The sequence below is a fragment of the Engraulis encrasicolus genome, chromosome 1, assembly GCF_034702125.1.
Source record: "Engraulis encrasicolus isolate BLACKSEA-1 chromosome 1, IST_EnEncr_1.0, whole genome shotgun sequence".
NCBI classification, from domain to species: domain Eukaryota; kingdom Metazoa; phylum Chordata; class Actinopteri; order Clupeiformes; family Engraulidae; genus Engraulis; species Engraulis encrasicolus.
The window spans coordinates 46,681,108-46,686,107 of NC_085857.1; the positions used below are offsets into that span (position 1 = coordinate 46,681,108).

The 5,000-nt window shown below is 41.3% G+C and overlaps 1 long non-coding RNA gene across 1 annotated transcript; it reads right to left on the minus strand.

Annotated features, from left to right (window-relative positions):
- Positions 1-1,110: 1,110 nt before the first annotated feature.
- On the minus strand, positions 1,111-4,350 carry LOC134453474 (uncharacterized). Its single transcript, XR_010035619.1, has 3 exons — positions 4,062-4,350; positions 2,996-3,123; positions 1,111-2,516 (listed from the first exon to the last, which is right to left on the minus strand). It is a non-coding gene; the product is annotated as an uncharacterized LOC134453474 (long non-coding RNA).
- Between the last annotated feature and the right edge of the window lie 650 nt (positions 4,351-5,000).

The window sequence follows — 5,000 nt, forward strand, 5'->3', positions numbered from 1 at the left end:
TATGACCATGCTCTCCACACACACAGCCTGCTAAAGAAGGTCCAGTGTGTGTGTGTGTGTGTGTGTGTGTGTGTGTGTGTGTGTGTGTGTGTGTGTGTGTGTGTGTGTGTGTGTGTGTGTGTGTGTGTGTGTGTGTGTGTGTGTGTGTGTGTGTCTGAGTGTCTGAGTGTCTTTCTGTCTGTCGGTCAGTCTGTATCCAGGTCATCTCACTATAGTGACAAGGAATACTTATTTGGAGAGAGAGAGAGAGAGAGAGAGAGAGAGAGAGAGAGAGAGAGAGAGAGAGAGAGAGAGAGAGAGAGAGAGAGTACACACACACACACACACACACACACACACACACACACACACACACACACACACACACACACACACACACACACACACACACACACACACACACACACACACACACACACATGCATGTTATTTACTTAAACATTTAAAGAGGCCATGCCAATTTTTTTAAACCTTCTTGCATGATTATATGTTATAACAGTTCATAATATGTTTTCCTGGTCGTGTTAATGTGAAAGATTTTTTTTATTTCGTTTGATTGTTGTAGTTTATGAAAATAACAAAACGGCTAAGCCTGGCCAATTGAAAAAACAGGGCAGGCTTACGTCACCCTGACTACCCGCCGTTTGGCCACGCCCACTTTTGACGAGTCAAAATTCATAAACATTATGAATGGAGCATCTTGGCAACTCGTAGCTATTAACCAAACCTTACTCATATCACTGATAACTAAACAGCATAAACACCCATTGTGCTGAGGATTGCACATGTAGAAATGGTAACAAACCATCCATGACTTTTCACTGGATACCTAAAAATAAAAGAAGAAAGCTGAGGTGGATCCATCCGGAAAAAAACTTCCAACTACTCACCGAGTAGCTAGCACCTGGTAAGTGTCTTTCAACATTTGTTTTACACTGTAACCTCTTAATACGTAAAATATAGGCAATTAAAGTGTAAGTCATGTAGATGACATTTCAATTCAAGATGCTTTCCATAAGAAAGCATCAATGATGCAGAGCTATGTTCTACCTAGTTAACCTTATGCCATAGCAGAAACTGGCGCTATGCTAAGATATTGTTATGCTGAGATATTGAGGGCTGTGTAATGCGTGTACATAAACACGGCATTTTTTAGTGCTCTTAGTAAAAAAGAAAGGCTATGAAGTTCAGTGTTATGGTTTAAATGTAAAATTAAACCATGTGCACACATCTCTAGCGCCGAATTTCCTATAGTAGGCTTACTCTTCATAGGATGCTGTCATGAAATGCCAGTCACATTATCCATAACCTGCACAGGCCTACCCAGCCTTCGAGTGCGTTTTAATATGCGACCTTGCCTCCTCCACTTGCTTCTCGTCATGATGACATCACTGACAACAGCATTATATTTCAATACCTTGCAAAAGCTCAATTGTAAAGTCTTTTTCTCATTTGCAAGTGGGATGGTGAATGAAAAACAGTCCCTCAAAAGTTGTTGTGGCGAGGCTGACAGCTGGGAAACTTTGTCGTTTTCTCCACGGAGGAGGGACGAGGAGACAAGCACAAGTGGAGGAGGCAAGGTCACATATTGGGATGCACACTTCATGTTGTCCTTGTAATTAATGTTAAGTGTAACACTTAATGTTTTCACAAAATTGTCTGCCTTCCAAAATGAGACATCAGTGGCCTAATGGTTAGGGAGGTGGTCTTGATATTGGGGCAGGTGCGAAACCCATCCTTACCTCTCTCCTCATCTCCATCATGGCTGAAGTGCCCTTGAGCAAGGCACTTAGCCCCACAATGCTGCAGGGACAGTAACCAATTCACTGTGATAAACTTGGTTGTTTGGGATAAAAATTGTAATTTAAGTATGTCTTTCTATTTCTCCAGGTGAGAAGAGCAATGACCTGATAGCTGAGATTGGATGTATGGAAGAGACCGAGGTCCAGCACACCAAGCCAAGTTTAACCAATTAACTTCCCCATTTCAGCGTCTGCACCACACCATTTCAATGTATTAATCAGATCATTCAGTTGTTCATAGACTTTATTTTTAGACACAAAGTACACATGCATTTTAGGGTTACGAAGGTGATACGAGGGGACATCTATCCTGGGATGGACATATAACACATGTGCATTTTATATTAATGAATGGTTGTCTGAACTACTGTGCTATCCTGACCTGAGTTCATATTATTACTTACATGCAGTATAATCCAGGCACCAAAATACCCATGTAACTGGATACATACATATACTGGATAATAAAATACCAAAGGAAATGCCTGGACGGACATCATTTCAGTTATTTCATATACATGTATGTTATTATCACAACTACTGTGTGTCATCACTGACTACTACCACAACAGGTACAGGTCAGGAGATGAATGCATCAAGGGATGAACGTGGGGGTAGGCACGGTGGATAAGGAGACCAGCATCACTGATAGTGAGGCGCTGCCAAAGCCCAAGCGAAGCCCCACAGGCAACTTCTTCATGATGGCGTCCTGTTCTGATAAAAAAGGAAAACATGTTATTTAAATTAATATGGTAATGCATTGTAATATACAGGTGTTAGACAATGAAAACACCTGACATTTTGGTGTGGGAAGTTTCATGGATAAATTGGACCACCTTGGTGGCCAGTCTACATTAATTGCACATTGCACTAAAGAGCAGTGTGTGAAGGCTCAATTAACAGGGAAAGAGCAAAGCACATATAGCCCACCAAAAATGTCTAATTTGTTAACCTGTTATGGTGTGTGAATTGCAATATTTTGAAGAGAACTGTGCTCTTATTACCCTGCTAATTGAACCTTCACACTCTGCGTCAGCTTCTGACACCAAGATGTTTCGTTGTCTAACCCCTGTACTGTTACAGTACTGATTGAATAATTACCTGATGTAGCACTAGGTTGTCTGAATTTAAAAATGTGATGCCAGCCAGTAGGATAAATAATATTAATCACAACTCACTATTCATTTCTTTACCTGTGCTGCTAGGATGTAATTCTTGGACACCATCCTGACGAATCCTGGGCACATAGAACAGTCTCTCATCCTTCTTCACCATGACCCATGGTTTTAGTTTGGGTGCTGACCACCTGACTCTGATGAACCTGCAATGACAAAATTATATACATCCATGTATAAATATATACATCCTATTACATTATAGGCCTACACTGGAGGTATAGCATAAATGGAAAGATTAAAAAAAATATGCATGTACCCCTAGATATGCATAAAGTGTAAATGTGTGCAGTTCAGTAATAGATGCTTCAGAATGAGGATACAGCATAATGATGAGATACACTGATAACAGGTATGCAGTGCTCAAGACTTCAAATGAACCTTTTTCATCACCAGCCAAAATGGCTAATAGATGTTTCATCTCACTAGCCTAGCCAGGCATACTCACCAATGGGTCAAAGTGGCTACTAATTTTTATTTTGTACCAGCCAACCTGAGTTTTCACCAGCATTTGGCTGATTGCAATGTTAATTTAGAGTTCTGGCTGTGCTTTTCTTTCTTTTGAGGGGGGGATATATTCTCAGGTTTTAAATGTATGCATAAACTAATCAAAGTGTAGGCCTATAACCGGTGTAACAGACTGAGTCCCCCGTATCAACTGGCGACTCCAGGTGATAAACCCAGTGATTGATCAAAACGAAAGTCTCAGTCCTGGTCTAAATGAATACACCCCAGATTAAGAGTGACACTTACGTCCAATCTCCACTGCTTTTCTAACATCTGCAGTCGCCAGTTGTTACGGCCCAAGATAGTCTTTCACAGCGGTAGTCTGTCCTAAATGTGTTTCTACATGTCTATAATTCAACACATTTTGAACACAATACAACAACATTGAAATAAGCTTACTTCTTGACGCATTGTGCAAACGTTGTGTCTGAAACAACAATGAAATCCACTTGGATCAAACGTAACGAGTGAAACCAAGTTAACCTAGACAACACGTCCGAGAAGAAAAATAAAAATATGAAGGCCTGCCTGATGCAAAAAATACAACATTGAGTGGTGTTGTAGGTTAGCATCTTACCTGTCCCATGACGAGGATGCCGCCGCGTTGATGAGCCATCAGTGACGAACTGGTGCATAAAGTTGCTTTGTAGTAGGCAATGAAGAGGCTCGGTGTAAAGTTAATGCATTTACTGAAGTAGTTTTAAATTGACACGGATTAAAACAATCCACCGCAGGCAGAGTGAGTACGTGGCTAGCAGCAACAACATGCACTTCTTCTTCTCCTCCTCCCAGGATCTGTATGCCCCACATATGCCATCTAGTGGCGCAGAATGCAATAAGGTTTTGTACATCATTAAATCTGCGCAAGTGTGGAGTAACGCTACTCAGCACAATCATTTTAACATTTAGCCTATTCGGCAACGCTTATTTTTCTTTTCTTTTAGGCCTATCTCAAAGGCTGAGCGCAGCCTGCGAGTCCTCAGTAGAACATGTTCTCTTCAATGACGTGGTTCTCTAGCAACAGCTGAGCCAATCAGTGCAAAGCTCATAAACATTATGGACAAACCGCTTAGTTCTCCTGAGAGGTGTTTTTGGGCGCAATAAAATGCTTTTGAAATACACCATCAAATAACTTTTCAGCTAAAATAATGTTGCATACCAGGTCAGAGAACACCAAGGATTATGAAAAAAAGGTGGACATGGCTATGTAATTAGAGTGGCATGGCCACTTTAATGATATGGCACCAGCTGTTCCATGCTGTGATGCTTATGTCAACAGGATATAATGTATACACTGGAATATGTTTGTAAGCGGGTGTCGGTGTTTGTGTGTTTGTGTGTGTGTGTGTGTGTGTGTGTGTGTGTGTGTGTGTGTGTGTGTGTGTGTGTGTGTGTGTGTGTGTGTGTGTGTGTGTGTGTGTGTGTGTGTGTGTGTGTGTGTGTGTGTGCGTATACCTGTGTGTGTGTGTGTGTGTGTGTGTGTGTGTGTGTGTGTGTGTGTGTGTGTGTGTGTGTG